The sequence below is a fragment of the Schistocerca piceifrons genome, chromosome 6 (genome assembly GCF_021461385.2).
Source record: "Schistocerca piceifrons isolate TAMUIC-IGC-003096 chromosome 6, iqSchPice1.1, whole genome shotgun sequence".
Lineage (NCBI taxonomy): Eukaryota > Metazoa > Arthropoda > Insecta > Orthoptera > Acrididae > Schistocerca > Schistocerca piceifrons.
The window spans coordinates 551,918,084-551,940,976 of NC_060143.1; the positions used below are offsets into that span (position 1 = coordinate 551,918,084).

Below are 22,893 nucleotides of genomic sequence, written 5' to 3' on the forward strand. Positions count from 1 at the left end.
TTTTGGCACAGAACCACTTGTAGAAAGTCTGGGATTTTTAAAAGTTTTTCGTGATTCAGTGTCGTTTACTGCAACTGTCTGTGAGGCAAATTTTTGAAGTTGACTTTTTTTTCAATATCACAGCGTGTTTGAACCAACTATATACTTTTCCATCATCTTATTTCTGTTGTCACCTTTGTCACCGATTAATGATGTCAAGGTTTTGTTGTATCGTAACCTTGACATATTTACGTTTCACTTCCACTTTGTTTTGAGAAGTGCTCCGTCGAGGAAACATTCCCACAACAATACGCAGCACTACTGTAATTGCAATATGGAACAGCACTAATCGAGACTGCACTTCAAAGCACCACTTTTTAATCGCTGTAGACAACCAGCGCGCTACGGAAGCTGTCTGACAAATGGTTCCAATGGCAATAAGCACTATGGGACTTGACACCTGAGGTCATCAGTCCCTCAGACTTAGAACTACGTAAACCCAACTAACTGAAGGACATCACACACATCCTTGCCCGAGGCAGGATTCGACCCTGCGACCGTAGAAGTAGCAGCCGCGTGGTACCGGACTGAGGCGCCTAGAACCGCTCGGCCACAGCAGCTGGCAGCTGTCTGACAGGTGACTAAAACAATTTTTGGCACTAAACGACTCAAAATTGTTGACCACTGCCGAGCGCGACCAAGTTCCGACAACGTGGTATTCAGTAAGCATGAAGCGATGCCGAATTATTGAACGTGACGGACTGTAGAAAGCCGAATTAATGAGCTTTTCCGAATTATTGAACATTAATGAGCTTTTACCGTAACATAAATGCCAGAGATGAGAAATAATTGAACGACAAGTAAAAGTAAGACCCAGGGACTGAACCCATGATGTCGGCTCCATCAGGGAAAATAATTTTGTGATAACTAATCCGCAAAAGATACAGTGATTGATTCATTTTGCTGTTACATTCTTGCTATTTGCCTACAATGACGGCCACAAGCGGGAGGGCAGATTCGTGTTTAGCACTACAATAAGTGGAAAATCGTCGTTATGCTGCAACGTGGATGTTGAAAAGTTTTTGGAGCTGCTTCCAGTTGGTAGTTGTCTTAATTATTAAGAAAAACATATTTATTGTATAATTATATCATTTTATTTTTTCTTAAAGCGTTTGTTTAAATGACTTCAGAATATCCTGCTGAAATTCTCACATTGACAGCGTAACGTTGCTATAGTCTCACGAGTCAGCTAACTATGTCTCAGACGCTGTGAATTTGAAGATATCTGGCACGTCTCTTTAATGAATAAAATTACCTCAGAAGTGTTGTCCCCAGCTTTAAGAGCTGAAGACTATAGGTAAACCGACAGTAAGTAAAGAAATTAATAAATATAGGCATCGTTTTGGATGAAATGCAGATTTGAAGAAATTTATTTTCTGCAGAATAGAACTCACCACAGAATTCCATTAACTATTTTCTTAAAAGTTTTGGCGATTTTCCTGACTGAAGAGCTGTGCATCTGACCAGGCACAATTGGGTGTTTGACGCGAGCGAGCACAGCGTTTGAGCGGTGAACGCTTAGATAATACAATCAGCTGTCCACTGAAAGATTCAGCTGAATAAGCTTGTACAAAATAATTATGTCCACATACACTGAAGAGCCAAAAAACTGGTATACCTGCCTAACATCGTGTAGGGCCCCCACGAGCACGCAGAAGCGCCGCAACACGACGTGGCATGGACTCGAGTAATATGTGAAATAGCGCTGGAGGAAATTGACACCATGTATCCTGCAGGGCTGTCCATAAATGCGTAAGAGTAGAAGGGAATGGAGATCTCTTCTGAACAGCACGATGCAAGGCATCCCCGGTATGCTCAATAATGTTCATGTCTGGGGAGTTTGGTGACCAGTGGAAGCGTTTAAACACAGAAAAGCGTTCCTGGAGCCATCGTGTAGCAATTCTGGAAGTGTGGGGTGTCGCATTGTCCTGCTGGAATTGCCCAAGTCCGTCGGAATGCACAATGGACATGAACGGATGTAGGTGATCAGACAGGATGCTTACGTATGGTGTCTCTTGTCGGACTCGTATCTAGACGTATCAGGGGACCCATATCACTCCAACTGCACACGCCCCACGCCATTACAGAGCTTCCACAAGCTTGAACAATCCTCTGCTGACATGCAGGGTCCATGGATTCATGAGGTTGTCTCCAGACCCGTACACGTCCATCCGCTCGATACAATTTGAAACGAGACTCTACCGACCAGGTAACGTATTTCCAGTCATCAGTAACGCAATGCCGATGTTGACGAGCCCAGGTGAGGCATAAAGCTTTGTGTTGCGCAGTCATCAGCAGTAGCCTGCACAAGTGGGCCTTCGGCTCCGAAAGCCCATATCGATGACGTTTCGTTGAATGGTTCGTTCGCTGACATTTGTTGATGGCCCAACATCGAAGTCTGCAGCAGTCAGCGGAAGGGTTGCACCTCTGTCACGTTGAACGATTCTCTCTCGTCATCGTTGGTCGCGCTCTTGCAGGATCTTTTTCCGACCGCAGCAGTGTTGGAGATATGTGTTTTACCGGACTCTGATGCTCACAATACACTCGTGAAATGGTCGTACGTGAAAATCCCCACTTCAACGCTACCTCATAGATGCTGTGTCCCATCGCTCGTGCGCCGACTATAACACCACGTTCAAACTCACTTAAATCTTGATAACCTGCCATTGTAGCAAAAGTAATCGAACTAACAATAGCGCCAGACACTAGTTATCTTATATAGGCGTTGCCGGCCGCAGCGCCGTATTCTGTCTGTTTACATAGCTCTGTATTTGAATACGTGTGCCTGTACCAGTTCCTTTGTCGTTTCAGTGTATTTTACAGTTGTAAGAGGACTTGCTTCACAGTAGAAAAGAAAAGTGTTTTTTTTTTTATTTAAATTATCTGTGGTGTGGGCCCTTGCACTGGAGCCTAGACAGCCCCCATGTAAATGCAACTCTGATTACACAAATTGTGTAACACATACATGCCCAACTAAAAGTATTCAGAAGGCCAAGACTGAAGATTGTCCTCAGGGTTCAGTCCATGGGTCCATATTCTGGGACATCGGTTAGAACCCTTACTGGAGTAAATGACTGCCACAGCAAACATCAAGAGCTGTGTAGTAAATGTGTGTAACTAATTGTGTGTGGGGCAACTAGTGCACAAACTGGAGAAAGAGGAACAAATGCATTGAAAATTTTGTGTTAGTGGTGTCAGCTAAGTAAATTAAAACTGGTTAGAAACATATCATATATATTTAAAACCATGCTTATGACTGACAAGAAATCGTACCAAAAAGTTGGTAATGAATCAATATGCGTATAGTGTGACATAAATTTAGGCTGTCTTTGCAATTAATAAGAATATACTGTGAATCTGTTTTTAGCAGGAATCATGGGATGTGGAGGATTTCTGGTTATAGGACCACTTAGAGGCATTGGTGTATTGCCAACCAATCAACAATGTGCGCATGTGACCAACGCATGAGCCGGTAGCTGTGACCGAGCGGTTCTATGCGCTTCAATCCCGAACCGTGCGACTGCTACGGTCGCAGACTCGAATCCCGTCTCGGACATGGATGTGTGTGATGTCCTTAGGTTAAGTTAGGTTTAAGTAGTTAGGTTTAAGTTCACTGATATGAAACTTCCTGGCAGATTAAAACTGTTTGCCGGACCGAGACTTGAACTCGGGACCTTTGCCTTTCGCGGGCAAGCGCTCTACCAACTGAGCTACCCAAGCACGACTCACGCCCTGTCCTCCCAGCTTTAATTCCGCCAGTACCTCGTCTCCTACCTTCCAAACTTCACAGAAGCTCTCCTGCGAACCTTGCAGAACTAGCACTCCTGGAAGAAAGGATATTGCAGAGACATGGCTTAGCCACAGCCTGGGGGATGTTTCTAGAATGAAATTTTCGCTCTACAGCGGAGTGTGTGCTGATATGAAACTTTCTGGCAGCTTAAAACTGTGTGTCGGACCGAGACTCGAACTCGGGACCTTTGCCTTTCGCGGGCAAGCGCTCTACCGACTGAGCTACCCAAGCACGACTCACGCCCCGTCGTCACAGCTTTAATTCCGCCAGTTATTCCGCTAGTTATAAGTTCTATGGGACTGATGACCTCAGATGTTAAGTCACATAGTGCTAAGAACCATTTGAACCAACGCATGTGACACATGTGTGATTCACTATGAAGAAGGGCTGAAGGATGCTCAGGGTGCATGGTAACCACATCCAGTACTCCTGTAGTGTCTGCTTCTAGGAGACAGACAGATGGGAATGAGAGGACAGATTGGCCCATATCTTTGCGGACATACCATTTTCGGAACTTTTGTTCCAGTTTTGACCAACTTGTACGAATGTGTGAAATTTTTTTAAAACAGTCTGTATAAGTTGTACATAATAACATGAAACGTGTGATATAATATTCTAGTGCAAATTGCTCTAGATAAAAGCAGAACCCAAAGCGGGCCACTCCAGGTCACTGCTCCCTACACGTTAAGTGGGAAACATCAGAGCGATGTGAAAGCAGGTGTGGAAGTTCACATAGTGTCCAAGGCAACCATTGCGATATATTTCGGCCCACTATAACTAAATACAAGAAAGTGATTGCTATAGTGCAAGAATGTGTGTGGTGTACAATGACAGGTAGCATATCTGGAAACCAGCAGCATTTATGTAGCAGAAACGCAGCGTGAGACTACATATTACGGGTTGACACCTGGACTCACGCAAGTTTCCATTTAGAATTAGTTTTAGCCCATGGATCCGCAACAGGGACCTTTCCGACACGGTAACCTTCCATTTTATCGATAAACTGTATTAGAAATAGTTTATTTTCGTTTACATTCTGTGTAACTCTTGGACATACAAAATACGTGCTTTAGGAATGACATAGTTTGGTGCAAGTTAAATTAATTATTTTTCGTTTTTGATTTTGTTATCCTACACGTTTAACACACGGCAGGGGCCTTGTATATACCTCAGTAAACCAGCCGTATTTCGTGTAGTTCACACTGAAGTGACAAAAGTCATGAGGCACCTCCTAATATCGTGTCGGACCTCCTTCCGCCCGGCATAGCGCAGCAGCTCGTCATAGCATGGACTCAAGAAGTCGTTTTAAGTCCCCTGTTGAAATATTGAGCCCTGGTGTTTCTGTAGCTGTCCATAATTGCGAAAATGTTAACAGTGCAGCATTTTGTGCATGGACTGACTTCTCGGTTATGTCCCAAAAATGTTCAACGGGATTCATGTCTGACTATCTGGGAAGCCAAATCATTCAGTCGAATTGTGCATGGTACATTGTCATCCATAAAAATTCCACAGTTGTTTGGGAGGATAAAGTCCATGAATGGCTGAAAATAGTCTCCATGTAGCCGAACATAATCATTTCCTGTCGATGATTGGTTCAGTTCGACCAGAGTACCAGTCCATTCGATGTGAACACAGCCCACACCATTGTGGAGCCACCACCAGCTTGCACACTGCGTTATTGACAACTTTGATCCATGGCTTCGTGGGACTTGTGGCACAATCGAACCCTATCATTGGCTCTTACCAGCTCAAACTAGGAGTCATCTGACCAGGCCACGGCTTGTCAATCTGCTAGGGTCCAACTGATATGGTGAAAAACCCAGGAGAGGCACTGCAGGTGACATAGTGCTGTTAGCAAAGGCACCCGCATCAGTTGTCTGCTGTCATAGCCCGTGAACGCCTCATTTCGCCGTACTGTCCTGATGGAGACGTTCATCGTTTGTCTGTTAGAACTGACAACTCTATGCAAACCCTTCTGCTTTCGGTCGTTAAGTGAAGGCTGGCGGCCCCTTTGTTATTTTTGGTGAGAGGTAATGTACGAAATTCGGCATTTGTGGCATACTCTTAATGTTGTGGATCTCGGAATATTGAATTCCCTACGATTTCCGAAATGGAATGTCGCGTGGGTCTAGCTCCAACTACCATTCTGCGTGCAAAGTCTGTTACTTCCCATCGTGCGGCCATAATCACGTGGGAAACCTCAACTCATGAACCACCCGAGTACAAGTGACTGCTCCGCCAACGCCCTGCCCTATTACACCTTATGTCCACGATACTGCCGCCATCTCTATATGAGCATATCGCTATCCCATGACTTTTGTCACCTCAGTGTGTTTTATATTTGGTCTGAATGGAACATTGTGATCGGAAGATTACTGACAGCAATTAACAACTCGTTACATACACTCTTTGTTGAAAGGTCCGAAGTACTACTGTAGCTAGAAATAAGTATTCTTTTGAAAGGTCAGTGTATTTCTTTACGTCAAAATTATTTCACGTGAAATTAAGTTTAGTATCGTGATCAGAATACTTATGCACGACATTTTTATCTCTTTCTTACGGCATGGATTCCATATTACGTTTTAAAAACAAAATAACGTCTTCTGAAATCACCACAACTGATCAGAATTTTGAATCAACAATTCCTGAATGGCTTGAGGATGAAGCTATTTTTGATGGGGAACATGGCAGTGATTCAGACACCGATAGTGCCCGGGATAATGCAATCTTGTCTTCTAGAATTCCAGTCGAAGACAGACTACAGAAGTGCTGATCTCGTTACGTTGGAACTCAATAGAGTGAAACACTGCTACTGTAAAGCGGAATTTGAGCACATAAATCCCAAAATTTCTCCTGAGCCAGTGTAACTGCCGCTCTAGGAATACATGGGACTATTCTGTCTCACAAAGAATGTTAATAGGAGATTATTCGTTGCACTAATTGAAATGAAGGTGCACTCCTAGTATCAAGAAAAAAATGGGCAGAATATTACAGCTGAGGAAATGAATGCATTTTTTGGATCCTGGTCAGACAAAACAGTGTTGCTTTTATTACAGCAAAGACGGTTTCTCCATAGAATCCAGGTATTCGTAAGGAAGGACCTCCGCCTTTATTGCGAGCTGAAACTTTCCATCATAGGGAAATGCAGTTTAGTGTAATACATGTCCTTGTACTACATCGTTACAGCAAGTTTCAGAAGCAGTGATGCATAAACTGAAGTGAGTCTAGGAACTGTAAAGTGATCCACTTGAAGAATGAAATACATCTCTCAACTCTCTCGGGCAGGGCACCAACGTGATCGTTGTGTAAATCATGATCACTCAAGTGCTCGCTGATGAAGTTGGTATAATAACCGCTCAAATTTTGGAAAAAGACGGCTACCAGTATGTGTCATGGCACTTGGTAGTTCAGGTTGCATGCTTTGTCTGCTGCACTGGGCAACTTCCCCTTTAGATGACAGTGGTCTCGACGTGGAGTTTCCGCTTTTCTGTCATTAGACAGCTTTCTTGTACAAGACATCATTCTCCTGCGATTTGATCACGGGAATGCTGATGCAAAAAATGCGATCAACTTCCCACACAAGTTTTTCGAGATCAGTGAGCAACAACATCACAGAATTATGCCCAACAAATGACCGTAGTGATTTTTATTTGAATCATATGAGCATACAAACTGATGTGTAGCTGCATATCGCAAGGGCCGCTCTGTGAGGGTTGTGTAGGAGGCAAGTGGGGTCTCCCTCAGAGCATGCCACAGGAGTTAATTAAAATCAGCACACACTGCAAAGGGACAATGCTCCCAGTGGTGGAAATTCTTAAACTTGAGAAACTTCTCTTGCTCATTTGCTATTTACACATGTACTGGTTTATGGCTGGAACAATCAATCATATGTTTCTCTAGGCCCTCACTCGTAGCAAAAGAGTCGAGGCATTTAGAACAGTAATTATATGTACTACAATGTTCACTCTTTTGGGCAGAAAGTAAGCAGAACATGTTCTTGAGCTGTACGTAGTGCTGTTTATTGCCCTTGGAGGACAGCAGTACCTCTACATTTTTAACATGCTGACGGGCTACTTTGGGAAGATAGTGTGGTCTGACAACTATATGCTTCGCTCCTTTCTCGTTTTTCCTTCTCAGTGTGCTCTTTTCCTTCCAGCTCCCAGTCCTCTTTCTGCAGGCTATAAATGTGAACTGAATAAGGGAGGTACAGCATCTTGAATTTAGGTATATGCTGCAATGTCATTGAGAATGAGATGCTCTTAAAGCTGAAAAGCCCACAAACATCTTTTGTCCCATAGGTTTTCGTATGATGACCAGGTTTGGTATAATTTCTTTCACAAGCCTGTATTGACCATGCAAAGCAAAATTCATCATCGAGGCTCCTAATATTGATACCTGCCTTTTTATCTACTATATTTTTCAGAAGTTTGATACAGCTGGAACCTCCATTTAATCTATCAAAGACATGGATGTATAAAGCTGAGTGCCTTACTATATCCTCTTTCCTACATTTTGGAAAAACTGGCTAGTACGACAGTCAATATGGAATCACGGAAATGCGCCCCACATCATCAAGTCAGTTTCCCACCAAGTATAGAGGGTACTTGCTCCTCCACACCACCATCATGATTGGAGGGCGGGGGGAGGTTTACGTTAGTTTTCAGCATATATTTTATGGCGGCGTAATGAGGATATCTTAAGATTTTAGTGAGGTCTCTTTCGGGAACAGGTATGCATGCGTTAAGGAAGATGTTAGGGTTCATGTACCGTGCAGTAGAATTATCTATGTAAGAATACAAGATCCACTACCCAAATGCACCAGCAACCACAAGTACTGTAGGTCTGGCATAAGACTGAACTGGTACAGTCCTAATCCAGTGGGAAGGGTAAAGGAGCTGCTACTAGCCGGCTGCTGCCTATAACTAGATTGCATTGCAGGTGGATAGTAATGCCCCAAGGGCCCTGGGCGATATGATGGGATCATAGAAGGCCCCAGCTGAGCCATAATGTTTCGGATTACAGTGACACCATCATAGATACCCCCAGTTGCAGTGTTGCAACCACAAGGTGCTGTATGTGGGGACTGTGGCCATGATGGACTCGGTCACAGTGATGGTGTTGTAGATGGCCCCGCATATGGTGAGTATAGCCACAAAGATCCCACACATTATAGTGATGGTGCTTGTGCCAAACGCTTTAACAAAGGGTTAGGAGGCAGCGTTGTTGTTGTTCTTGGATGAAGTCCCCTTCTAGAGGGCACTCTCAGGTATTCTGAAACGAAAAAAAAGGAAAACAAGGGCAATGATAAGTATCTTGTATGTCTAACAACATCAGGAATGAAAAAAGTCATTGACAATAATGATTTGTGATACTTACTTATACACTGATCTTCATCATATATGACCCCTATATTTATTCTCATCTGCTTGTGGGCCACCTCTTAACTATAGCTCTACATCATCATCATCATCATCATCATCATCATTATTATTATTATTACTATTATGGAGCACACCTAGAAACAAAGGAATGTGCCATAAGACCTGCATGTAAGTATGACAAAAAAGGTATTGCAGAAGAATAAGTATTAGTCACATGTCTGCTCATCTACAATGTGGCTGATCCGGCCCTGTGAGCTGACAGATGAGAAAGATGTCATGGGCTAAGACAGCTCGATTCATTGATCTATCTTCCTGCAATGGCTTCAGTGTTATCGATAGCACCTAGAAACTATAAGAAGAGCGTTCAATAACCAATTCATGCAAGAGTGGATAACTGTAGAATAAGAATGAATTACTACTGTTACATACGAATTCATATGTTGATTATTGGCGTTCATCCCTGCAAGGCAATGGGTAAACATGGCATCATGGCCTGAGATGGAACGTCATTCTGAGTGTCGACTGTATCCAGAAAGAAGAACTTCTAAGCAGTTTAAGCAGATGATGCATCAGTAGAAGAATAAGTATGTATCATTCTGTACATATACATGCATTCACAAGCTGAGTCAAGCCCTGGGTACTTAAAAGTCGAAAATTGATTCATGGGGTCCACAACGTACCATGTGTGAGAAAAACACAAACACTCAGAAGAAATATCACATTAACACTGACAGTGCTGTGAATCACAGGACTGGCTTCAGCCCATATATCACCTTATGGGGCGACCAAGGACATGGGAGGGCCGGGTTTATCTTGGGCTGCATTCACGCCTGAAACATCGTTGAAAAAATCTACAAAAAAGAAACAGAAACATCTAGTAGTATTCACACATACCATAAAAAACAGACGGTATCATGTTAGTGTCATCTGTAAGAGAAAACACATATAGGAAAGATCATGTTATTAAGACTTACCATTATATAGCTGAACTGCCTACACGCTGGGCATCAGCTTGCAGGGTGAATGCATCCTTGGAGCACACAGAAGCGCTGGGCTCATCCTGAGCTGCGTTCACCCCTGCAGTATCACTGAAAAAAAAAGAAACCACAAACAAGAAGATGAAATAAACAAGATAAACTATGTAATATGCACACAAAGATGCGTAGTCATACAAAGAAGGAATGTGATAGATAATTGTAGATTGTAAACATGTGCACTCACCTTCTTAAAAATCTCTAGTTAACGGTTCTGGAGCCACAGGTCCGAACCAGCTCAATGCCCTATCAGGGCAATAGGCGAACAAGAAGTCAACTGTTTCGCTTCCCACCAATGGCGACAGTATACTGCCATCAGCAACAACAGAAAATCATAATCAAATTTTTTTGAGCTATACAACAATGGACGAGTACACTGAAACACACACAACGTTCAGCTTGCCTGCCTCTCATCAGGGGATGAAGAACTAACTGACTGCTGTCGCTCCATGCTCGAAGTGGTTCTGCTGGCTGTCTGATCATGACTGACCTACAGTCGAGGAAAGAAGCCTATTACCAGCGTGCTGGTAGGGGGTGGCATGCTGCTAGTGTTAGATCAGACTGATACAGCCCACCTGCCACAGTACTTACAAGCAATGAGAGATGAGAACGAGGACGCCATATTTTCGCCCCATCATTCAGAACGCCCATAACCATAACAGTGTGACGCCAATGCCTCAGACAAGCTGGAACAGGGATATAGCTGATACAACATGGAAGTCAGACATACAACCAGTGACCTGACTGGACATGTTGCTTCAAAGAATCCGAGAAGACGCTATACACTGCTACATAGAGCAGCCATTAATACGACCCTCGCATGGGTCTGGACGACGTAATAAAGTTTTGTACCAGATAACGCTGTCTGGAAGAGCTGACGTATATGGCTCAGCCACATTGGACAGACGCTGCTCCACAATAAAACCCTGTGCACTAGACAATGAATTTTTATAGCAGCTAGTAGAGTAGAGTTTAGTGCACTGTATGATAAACATTAATACCTACTGGAACGGATGCTACTGTATATGATGAATATCCACTTGAACAGAATAATCGAATAAATTTCTGTGCCACCTGCTGATGTAGCATCTGGTGTATAAGCCAGTGTACTACAGTTCTAATCAGAAGATGGCGTCACTAGTGAAGCAGGCTGAGAAGGTTTATCACTGTCTGAGCCTGCTACATCTTGGTGATAAGGTAATCTCTTCACTGTTTACGTAATCTTAACGAATGCACTCGGTCTACTGAGCTCTGCTGTGAATGATAAAGTCTTTCTCTCTCTCTATCTGTTTGAAGAACCCACAGGCACCTCACATTGTACAGAGAGTAGTGTCCAGTGAGTCACAAACTCCATTGCAATCTGTACAGTCTTAGACATAAAAACTGGCCGCCACAGAGACTAAGTCCCAGTTGTTCACTTAAGGTGGCCAATAAAACTGACCGCCCCTGACAACTTTAAGTCCGGCTATCTGCACAATCTGGCAACACTGTAAGATGCGGAAGAGTTAGGAGAAAGTGTTGTCTACTTCCGAGTTGTTCTCGAACTCGGTGAGCCCGTGGTCTAGTGGTGATCGTCGTGCATTCTAAACTTACAATCGCATATTCGTGTCCAGTGTTGTTTTTCTTTTGCTTTTTTTTTTTTTTTTTTTTAACCGCATGTCATTCTACAGTTATGAGTCCGATTGAACATGGAAGATAATTCGCTTAACATTCTACCCACCAGCAATAACAAGTATTCCAGAAACAATTCCGCAGGACAGCTCGTGGCTGCGTCGCGATCATAACAGCTTACGCTCGAGCGTTTCCTCGCACTGCAACGGCTACCGCCCACCGGCCAGACGCCACCCGCCGCCTGATTCCGGCGCAGCCCAGGTGAACGCGGCACGACGCTGTCGGTGTATGTATCAACTGTCATTTCCGAATTTGAAGTTCTAATTATTATCTTGCAGTTAAGCATTGGATTTTGCATACTTGAAAATCATGAACTACAGTTAAGCATTGTAAAATTGAGTCGCAAGTGGAAAAGGGTGTAACATATACAACACAACGTTTACTTTTGGTATAACAGAGGGGTGAACGCAGAGGAGGCAGCTAGAAAGATGTGAACTGTGTTTGGAGCGAGTGCTTTTGGGAAAAATACGCCAAAGACCGTTCTGGCATGAATGATTTTCCACATTAAGGAAGTCTCGACTACTGATATATGTGATAGATTACCATTTTACCATGATGTGACATTTGCATTCAACAGGCAAAGTTCAGAAGTCTGGTGTAGGAGTACTGCATGCTCTAATTCGAAACAACAAAAATCAACGGAGTGACTGTTATTGAACGTCATCAGGTCGCTCATTGAGCATTCCTATGCAGTACTGTTACTGGTGACGTGTTACGATGCCTTTATCGTTAACTTCCTAAGAAGAAATGAAAGGCTGAGCCCCACAAAAGACGTAAACTCGAGAAAAGAGTAGTGTGAACATAATATTTTACATCTGATAGCTCCAAAAGTGTGTTTTGGGCTACGAATTCTGCCCCAAGGGGTGTTTGCAACACAGCTGGATTTTGTTGCCAACAACATCCAGGAGATTGATAGGACAGTCGTCTCTCAGGCACTTGAATTGATGTAGAAGTCCTCTCTCCAGCACTTGTCCCTCTCTTCATATATTCGTAAAATTTTACCTTTCCCGCTCTTGATCGATCAACCGTCGAGGCCAGTCATTTCTAGACGAAAATGCTCTTAAAACTACTCTGGTTTAATGACATCGTTAGAAACAGTGGAATTCTACGGGCATAGGATTTGTAAACAACTTTAGCATTGTCAGATTGTTTTAGACATCGTGAAAGAAAATTCTGTTGCTGATTAATTTCTCTTTGATGATTACTGTTGCGTTTAGTAAACTAATGGAAAATTCAATTAAAATATTCACTGTACTAATAAAAATTAAATTCGGCTTACTACAGAAACATCACGACGGCAGGCTATCTTAATAAAGCATTAAGTTCAAAAATGTTTCAAATGGGTCTGACCACTATGGACTTAACTTCTGAGGTCATCAGTCCCGTAGAACGTAGAACTAGTTAAACCTAACTAACCTAAGGACATCACTCACATCCATGCCCGAAGCAGGATTCGAACCTGCGACCGTAGTGGTCTCGCGACCTAGACTGTACCGAAGCATAAAGTGTCTGTAAGACGATTGAGGCTATTTCACATGAATTAGTAGGATATAACCGACTTTTGACTTCGAAAAGATCTGTATTTACTTCACTTCCTGTTTCATGCGCAAGTATTATGAAAATGTGGCAATTTATAGATAAAACTATGTATTCACTACAACAAATAATATGTCGGCAGAAAACAAAAATGGCATTATGAAATTGGAAGTACCGTATGGTTTTCGCTCTGATACTAAGGATTACTGAAAGTAGCAAGACGAATTTTGCTCGAGCTTTATCTTACGATGCCCTTATTGAATTTGTATCTGCCTGCTTGTAGCTCTGCTACAAAAAATTAAAAATCTCGCTTTCATCGAGTCTCGAAAGGCGAACGAAAGCAGCTTGCATCTGGGAGCCAAGCATATTACCTGAGAAATGGTTTTTTCCTAAAGTGGGAAGACATCCTTCTGAGGTTGAATTGTTGGCAAATGTCAGTCAGACGTGTGCCGTTGGTTTAAGCGTTTCGGTGTGTTGAATTTGTGCCAATGATTTTTCTACAGGTTTTTTTTTACGTCCCTAATAGAGAGTTGAGGTCTCCCATTAGTATTTTCACGTCATCTTCGTGAATTTTGCTCATCGTATCTTCGAGTGTGTTCCAGAATTTTTCGACATTTTCGGTGTTTTTCTTATTTTCGGTTTTCGTGGGGGCTTGTGCATTGATGAGTGTATATTTTTTACTGGGGCTCTGAATGAGCATAATCATCAGTCGATTGTTGATGGGTGTGATTTCTTTGAGAGAGTTGATGATAGATCTGTGTTCGAGAAATGCAGTGCCAAAGATTGGTACGCTTTTCGCTATCTTTTGTTGTATTTTGCTCTTGAAGATATAATGGTTTCCGTAATGCAAGGTTTCATTGTCAGTTAGTCGTGGTCCTTGAAGAGCAAGGATGAGAATTTTATGTCGGTTGATGTCTTATATGAGATTATTTAGTTTTCGTTTTTGGATCAATGTATCGATGTTTGGTTTTCAAATTCATATTTTCTGCTTGTAGGGGAATTTACCAGAGATCTTCGATATTCTCTGCCGTGCTAACTTGGAATCCCCAGAATCCGAAAATCCAACTGCCGCCTGTCGACAGCCGGGTTGTTTATCACCAAGGGTAAAGATGACTTTGCTTGCACAGTCATGTTTGTTTGTGTTTCATTGGTTTGGTCTGGGTGATTCCAGGACCGGAGAGGACCAGAGGGTGTTGTAGCTTTGGAAGCAAATATTTTCAGCCGAGCTCATTGAGCTAACAGACGGTGACCAGAGTAGCGCTGATTTTCACTCAGACGTGTCTGGATTTTGGGTTGAACGGATTGAGTAGCCGTTCAGGATTGTGTTAGTATTTGGTTCACCCCAAGTATCCGATTTCAAAATGGTTCAAATGGCTCAGAGCCCTATGGGACTTAACTTCTGAGGTCATCAGTCCCCTAGAACTTAGAACTACTTAAACCTATCTAAACTAATCACATAACACACATCCATGCCCGAGGCAGGATTCTAACCTGCGACCGTATTGGTCGCGCGGTTCCAGACTGTAGCGCCTAGAACCGCTCGCCCACCAAGCCGGCAGTATTAGATTTCCTCGGTACTACCCATATGGGGTAGGGTTTCCCGTAGCCCCAAACGGGATTATTATTATTATTATTATTATTACTATTATTATTATTATTATTATTGATGTTGTCATTATGTCATCAGCAAATCCGATATGGTGTATCTTCCCACCACTGAAACAGATGTGTATTGTTCGATTCAGTATTTCCATCACATACACATGGGTTATAATTAAGTTACATTGCTGCTAGTAGACATATTTCACACTTTTTCTTAGACAGCTGCTACCTGTTACTCCATCATAGGAATTTATGTGCGCAGCATTGTTGCAATACAGACGTTTAAATTACCCGATTTCTGTAATTTCATTTTGATACCAGATCGTTCTAATCGGATTCAGCCAGTTAGTCTTAATGTGGATATCCGACTACGACTCTCATCATATGATGGATTTTGTAAACCACATTCTTAATCGGACTGTTGAATCTAGATCACTTATCTAATACAGGGCCTCAATTCTTAAACACTGTGGAATATAATAATCTAATATTCTTATTACAAACTAACGAGATAACAGTTTATTTACAGGAGCAGAGCCTCATCCATCATAACAGAGCAGTGCGAGATTGGCTTCAGGGCCAAGAGAGGATAAAGCTGTTGCCGTTTGTTCCACGATCACCGAACATCAACCAGATAGAGAATATGTGGGCAGAGGTAACAAGGTCATTGCCATGTGGACCTACAAATGCAAGCGACCTTTGGACGAATATAGAAAATGTTTTGTGGGAAGTAAACCATCACGCTATACTGTCGACGACTTAATGAAATCACTGGCCCTATGCCTTCGAGAAATCTTACGTAATGATCGTGGGTGGGGTGGTCACTAAAAGTATACTTGTCCACAAAACCCATGGGGAAAATTATGTGATAATTGGTCAAGCTTTGCTTTGTCGCATCTCCTTAGCATACAAGTCCATTTACTTCCAGTCTTCTCCTTACAATTCTTGCAATGCAAGGTAATTGAAAAATCTCATCCACTCAACGCCAGCTGAGGAATTGACTGGTGCATGTGCTGTTCAACACACAGTACTTGTCACCCTCTCTGAAATCAATGACTGTTTGCTGTGTATGTCTGTGTGTGTGTGTGTGTGTGTGTGTGTGTGTGTGTGTGTGTTTTCGTGTTCACGAACAGTCTGAATCAATACTATTTAGAGAGACAACCAATAATAAATATTGCATCAAATATGACTGTTAAGTATTTTAATGCGTTGGGAACTGACAAACTGAATTTTTACCCAACCCACGACCTGCATATTACGTTAAGTAAGATGTATTAATTCCATAGTATTGTTAGCAGAGACAGTGTGCTCTTGTTGTCGAGGCTCGCGACAAGTGCAGCGATTAGCAGTGCTCAATGCCGCCGCGATTTGTTTATGTTGGCTGAGCGTGGACACTGCAGCAGACGCTTCGCCATAAACAGAAAGAAATCACCCTGGATCTGACTGCGGTGGGCGGATATCACTGCCTGCGTGTTCTTATAGCAACTAACGTGCGACTCTACTCACAGGTGCCATGGAGCAATTGCAAGGGGTATCATGGCATTAGTCATCAGAATATTAACGAGTGATGAAATGTCCACTTTATTTGAATCCCAAGAAAATAGGAACCTTCTCACAAAGGTATGTGAGGTGATATCAAGATTTATCTAACATACAAATATTAATTGCTGGGCTTTCATGTATGCAGTAGTAGCACACAAGGAAATATTATGTCTTGGAAGCGTATATTTCATTTCCTCTTCTCATATTAACGCCCTTGTTTTAGTATGAAGTGAGAAAACAAACACGAAAAACTAAAGTTCCTAAGAAGCATATAAGTCATTTCCTCTTCTCATATCATCACTTTTGTTTTAGTATGAAGTAAAAAAATAAACAGTTTAGGGTTGTGAAGCATAATATGACACCAGATTCTTATCGTAGGCGGTATCGGAAACACATAAAGCAGGGAGCTGTCCATTCTTTTGTCCAACAGTCTGTTTCCTTTCATGCATTACTCCCGCTAAGAGATTCTTATTTAAGGACTTGTGGGCATCAAGTTCTTCAGCAGAATAAGCCTTGTGTTATTGTGCTAATTACGGTATGGAAAAATGCCACAAAGACTAGTTCTCCTAGAGCAGCGAGGATATTTGCACATGTCTGTATTCAGGAATGATTGCCAGCCAGCTGCAACAGCACTTCACAGAATCCATGCAGCAGGCAACACAACTGTGCGTGCACTTCAGACTTCATTCAGTAAGACGCCAGGTGATGGCTGGAAAAGTCAAATTAACGTCGTTTTCCCAGTCGTATTCAATCCAGAATGAGGTGTTATTAGGGTAGTTGAGCATTCTAGCAATTACACTTTTATAATTCCCATATGAGTATTTCGATAGCCAAAAGAAACCCCTTTGTGTGAAACCATCGGGAACTGCATTAATATCAAACTGCAAGAACTTCAGACAATACGTGGACTCTTCACCTCGCTGGGTGACCTATCACTGTTATTTAGGATTCCCGCCGTCCTAGTCGTAATGTAAATGGAGCTTCAGAGGCGCTTTCCGCTATTCTTGACAAACGTCAGCAACATGTAATCACTGCGAGTCACAACTGCGTGATGATAATGGTTCAGGTTGTCAGTAGTTGTGGTGGTGTTATGCTGTCGAACTGCGTTCAGTAACGTTAATGGCGGCGCACATAATTTAGCACTGACTACCTACTTAAGTAAAGATAGTGTTGTGGCGTCGTCGCTTCTCTTTATTTGGCCTCAGCTTGAGTAATGCGATTTAACGAACATAGTACTCCATTCGCGGGCTGCCAATGATACAGTATTACGTCAGAGATCATCGTGGGGGTATTACATTAATTCTGCCATGAATTGCTTTGCAAATATCACCCTCAGCTATGCAGCTGGAATGACTCATTACACAGGTACTCTATGTTGCACTTGATTAAGTGATAAGTTCGCTGCAATGCTGTTTCTACTGTTCGTGAATACTTGTATACTTCAAAAGTGGTTTAAATGGCTCTGAGCACTATGGGACTTAACTTCTGAGGTCATCAGTCAGCTCAAATTTAGAACTACTTAAACATAACTAACCTAAGGACATCAGACACATCCATGCCCTAGACAGGATTGGCCGTAGCAGTTGCGCGTTTCCAGACTGTAGCGCCTAGAACCGCTCGGCCAAGCGACCGGACATAGTGGAACCGCGCGACCACTACAATTGCAAGTTAGAGTCCTGCCTCGGTCATGGATGTGTGTGATGTCCTTAGGTTAGTTAGGTTTAAGTAGTTTTATGTTCTAGGGGACTGATGACCTCAGATGTTAAGTCCCATAGTAGTCAGAGCCATTTGAACCATTTGAACCAACCCGGCCGGCATTATTTGATTTCCTCGGTACCACCCATATGGGGTAGGGTTTCCCCCTTTCAGCACCAGCTAGGCGGAAGCAAAGAGGGGAGGGGTCGAAGATCTGAGACCTGGCCACAATGCCTCCCCCATACCTGTCACTGAGCAGCTCCATTATTCCCATGTATTCCATGTTTGCATCCATATATTACTTTAAATTGTAGATCAAAATTGATGTAGTTATTAAGGTAAAATAAATTACAGATTGCAGCCTCCATTGGCGTGCGTTCCTTGTAGAACATAACTTATAAGAAGGAAAAGGGTGACGGAAAAATACATAGCAAACATTCATTCAGGAATATAGTCACAGTTTAAGTTATTATGCACAGTATGCATATGAGGTCTGTAACGAAGCCATTTATTTTTCAACAAATGAAAGAAATTTCGGAGCCGGAGGGGTTTTTCCAAATTAGAACAGTTCTGGTTATAGAACCAACGTAAAAGAATATTCCAGGAATAAAACAAAGTGAAAGAATAGTATTCTGCTTCCAACCAATAAAACTGTGCACCTCTTTGTAGCCCACATAAAGCAATAGATACAAAAATTTTAAACCATTCCTTATATTTGTTATTCTTCTTCAGCTTAAAATGTTCTTCTGTAACATAAAACATGTACTCTTCAAAGTTCTAAGTTTTGTTTGTTACGACGTAAAACAGAAACTGTCCCAGAAGCCACGAGTAACTGTTATTCTTAGCGGACAGGTAACATTTCCAGTCTGGTTGTAAAGCTTCAGTTCCAAATTCTGATTCTATTTTCACTTAAGAAGATATGCACTACAGTTTCTACAAGCCGACATTTGTTGCAGTATGAAGATGGTCTCAATTTGATTTTCCATAATCGTTCCGCTGTGTGTATGATTTCTTTTACAACGTCGCACCATATGGCACTGACTCTAGTTGGTAGAATTTTATTGTTGATATTTTTCCAGACGTTCCTCCAGTTTTTTTGTAGGTTAATTTATCGGAATTCGTTTGTGAAGACGATTTCTGGTAATGCAATTACAGACGGTTCTAGTGTTGGTTTTTGCTGGTGGAAGTCTTATACAGCTCCAATCGCCATAGTACTTTAGGATGTAATCTAGGCTGGCATGCTACATTAACAGGGGCGTTCCTATCCCCAGGTTTTAACGAGTGGAACAGAAGTTGCGCAGTACCTGTCTTAGTGGCATGTATTAGTTTAAAAGTACGTCTTTAATTCCAGGTCCTCCGTTTTGCCTCAACAAAGTCGCCGTGTGGGAGAATACTTTGAAGATATTTTGTTTCCGCACATACCAAGAGGCTACAACTAATATTTTATGTGGAGTGGCCTGCGGTATCGGTAAGACTGCTGCGGCATGATATACTTTGCTAAGTATGTATGTATTTATAATCTGAACTTTCTGTAGTCGGTCTAACGATCGCATGCCATGCTCATTCAACAAGATTCCGATGACGTTAAGTTTCCGCTTCCAATTGTTCGTGGCCATTCCCTTGGGATTCGCCCTTAACAACAATCCGAGTTGGAGTCTCTCATCAGTTACATCTAACCAGTGCGCACCTATTGCACTATTGTAAGAACCGAGATGCAGGTGCATTTGGCTACAAGAATGCGTATGTTCCTCCAGCATTACAGTGCTCGGGCACATTCTAGTCGTCAGGTGACACATTAGCCAAACCTAACATTTTCCGGAAGATGGATCATTAGATATGGGCACTTTTCTTGGCCTTCAAGGTCCCCGGACCTTATCTCTTTGGATTTTTGCCTGCGGGGATGGTTAAAGGCGAAGTCTGCAAAGAAAAAGTAAACCCAAGAGCCAATTTGATCGTTCGGATTATGAATAGTGCAGTCCTCATAAAATAACCCAAAGACGGCCTCAGAAGAGCTACACATGGTGTTATCAAGAGAAGTCAAATGGGTATTAAAGTTGGTCAGGGAATTTTTGAATATCAATTTTGAATTTCCTCATTTGCCTTTCTTTGAGTTTGTTAGGGTTACATACTAACAGCTGTATCTCTGTACTCAATAAAAAGTAGACGCAATTATATGGAATTTTTTACCGCAATTCTTCTGTACTATCACTCGCTAAAATATATACTATTCCTCCTGAAACACCCTGTATATGGATATAAGTGTGGTGTCTGTTCTTTCAGATATGTCCGAAAGAAAATGCTTCAAGGCAGTCTGCAACGACCTTCGATCTAGTTGCAGGGGCTGATAGAGATTTCAGAGCTGCTTGGCTGTCTGAATAAAAGTAGATGCAACGATTTTTGTAGGGTCTGCTCTAATTCTCCTCCGTGCACATGCTGATAGAAGATATTATGTAATACTGTGGCCATCTTCCCTAAAGAGATTCTAGGCAGTACACCAGACACAGTACTTTCATTTGTTTTCGACCTGTCAGTAAACCACTATATTATGTCTCCTGCACGGTTTAGTGGCTCGTTCTTCCACAGCTCCCTGCTTCCAACTGGTACATGGCAAGGTTTATTGAAACAGCTAGAAGTTATTGTATAGTTAGTCAGCAATTCCCCAACCATCGCCATACTGATTTGGGATTCCGTATATTCGAACTATATCCAGTTATTTCCTATTTTTAGCCTTTATGTCCCTGCCGCTGCCTCAATTTTAAGCCACAGGTGTAAGGCGGGCACGTCTAGCATAATATCCATTCCGAGACTGGATGTCCTGCTAATTCCCTCTGTTTGTGAAAGCAGGCCAGTCTCTGCACTTTGCCATACTCCCTAGCAGCCACCTTCTCCCAATAAATTATCATTGGCCTTTTTGCAGAGATGTATATCCAGTACGTACTGGGTTTAGACCCCAGTTTACCCTACAGCAGCTTCTAGTGCTTATAAGATTATCTTTCGCAGTGGAACGTATTCTTTATGTGAGGTATTCATAATAGTTTTCCATCCAGGGCTACCTCTAGATACGCTACAACCCTCTCTAAAGTTTCATCGAGAAACATAATTTTTCAGTATGTGTGCTCGATATGCTTCCTCATAAATAATACTACACCAATTTTCGTGGGGCTAGTCTTTAAATACTTTTTCACAATGTTCAGTGCACGTAGGTTTAACAGTACTAGCAAATTTTCTAAGTCTTACTGTGAATAAATAGCCTGCTTATTCTTTTCAAGAGTAGTCTCTCGCATTCAGCTCATCTATGAGTTCATTCACCACTAGGTTCTTCATCTCCAAACATTTACTCGAAGGTCGTATTACTAGAACCCCCTCGACATCCAGGAAGATAAGAGGGCATCCAGAAGGGGTAGTGCTTTATCCACCTTCCCGACAAGTTGGTGAAGTGTTACCTCACATGATTTGCTTCGTAAGTATTATGAAAATGTGGCAGTTCATAGATAAAATTACGTATTCACAACAACAAAAATATGTCGGCAGAAAATAAAAGTGGCAGTATGAATTTGGCAGTACTGTAAGGTTTTCGCTTTGACACTAAGGGTTACTAAAAGGAGCATGGCGAATTTTGCTAGAGCGGTGTCTTACGATTCGCTCATTGAATTTGTATCTGCCTGCTTGTAGTTCTGCTGCAAAAGAATTAAAAATCTGGCTTTCAGCGAGTCTCGAAAGGCGAACAAAGGCCACATTACCTTGTTTTTTTATTTTTTTATTATTTTTTTAATCTCAGTTTGTTCTATGTTGCTCATTGGATTTGTTCGTGGCAGACGTCCGGTGACACCCGTTCAGGTCCTTTGTTGATCCGTTCACTCAGTTTTTTATTACAGAGGGTAACTAACCCTCTGACCGAACACGTATTCAATTGAAATGACACGATAAAATAAAGTGAATTTAGCAGGATAGTTCGGTGCCATCAAGGAAGTAACTCGTCGGTCACAGAGTTGCCAAACATATTCTGCACTGTTGGCAAGTTTCAGTTATACTGCCAGGAAGCATACCAGCTGATGTGTTCTGTGAGTGACCTCGGAAGTGACTATAGCTTCGTCTCAAAGTTGCGGGTGGCAAGGGCCGTAAGATCCTCATTATATGGTAATGAACCTAATTCGCGTTTCTGTAACTAGGTTTAGGGGCTAGAGTGCAATTACTTGTAATACATCGATGCACTGAATTCAAACTAAATGTCATAAATTAATAACTGCGACAATTATTTGTGTTTTACTGTCTTAATCAGACCGAAACCTTGAAAGCGTATTCACCAGACGCGATTCACAATTTTGGAGCTTCTACGGTGGTTGAGTTGGCAGTGTATCTTGGCTGTACAATATTGTTATTGAGATCACTGTCATTGGCACATCCGCCAGAAGACAGCCATGGCCTGGCTTATTGTTGTCAGCTTTCCTGACTGATACTCTGCCTTTGCTCGAAACGTGAAGACTTAAGGTGAACTCGAACATTCTATAAGGCGAAAATTTGATGTTTCTATTCTTCCATCTCTAACATTCAAATAACAGTTACAATAAGCGGCAGAAAAGCGTCTGTGAACCAAGAGTTAATA

General features: G+C 42.2%; 2 non-coding genes across 2 annotated transcripts; both read right to left on the minus strand.

The window, feature by feature from the left end:
- Window positions 1–3,685: 3,685 nt before the first annotated feature.
- Window positions 3,686–3,760, minus strand: Trnas-cga. Its single transcript has one exon. It is a non-coding gene; the product is annotated as a tRNA-Ser (tRNA).
- Window positions 3,761–3,985: 225 nt separating this feature from the next.
- Trnas-cga lies at window positions 3,986–4,060 on the minus strand. Its single transcript has one exon. It is a non-coding gene; the product is annotated as a tRNA-Ser (tRNA).
- Window positions 4,061–22,893: the final 18,833 nt, after the last annotated feature.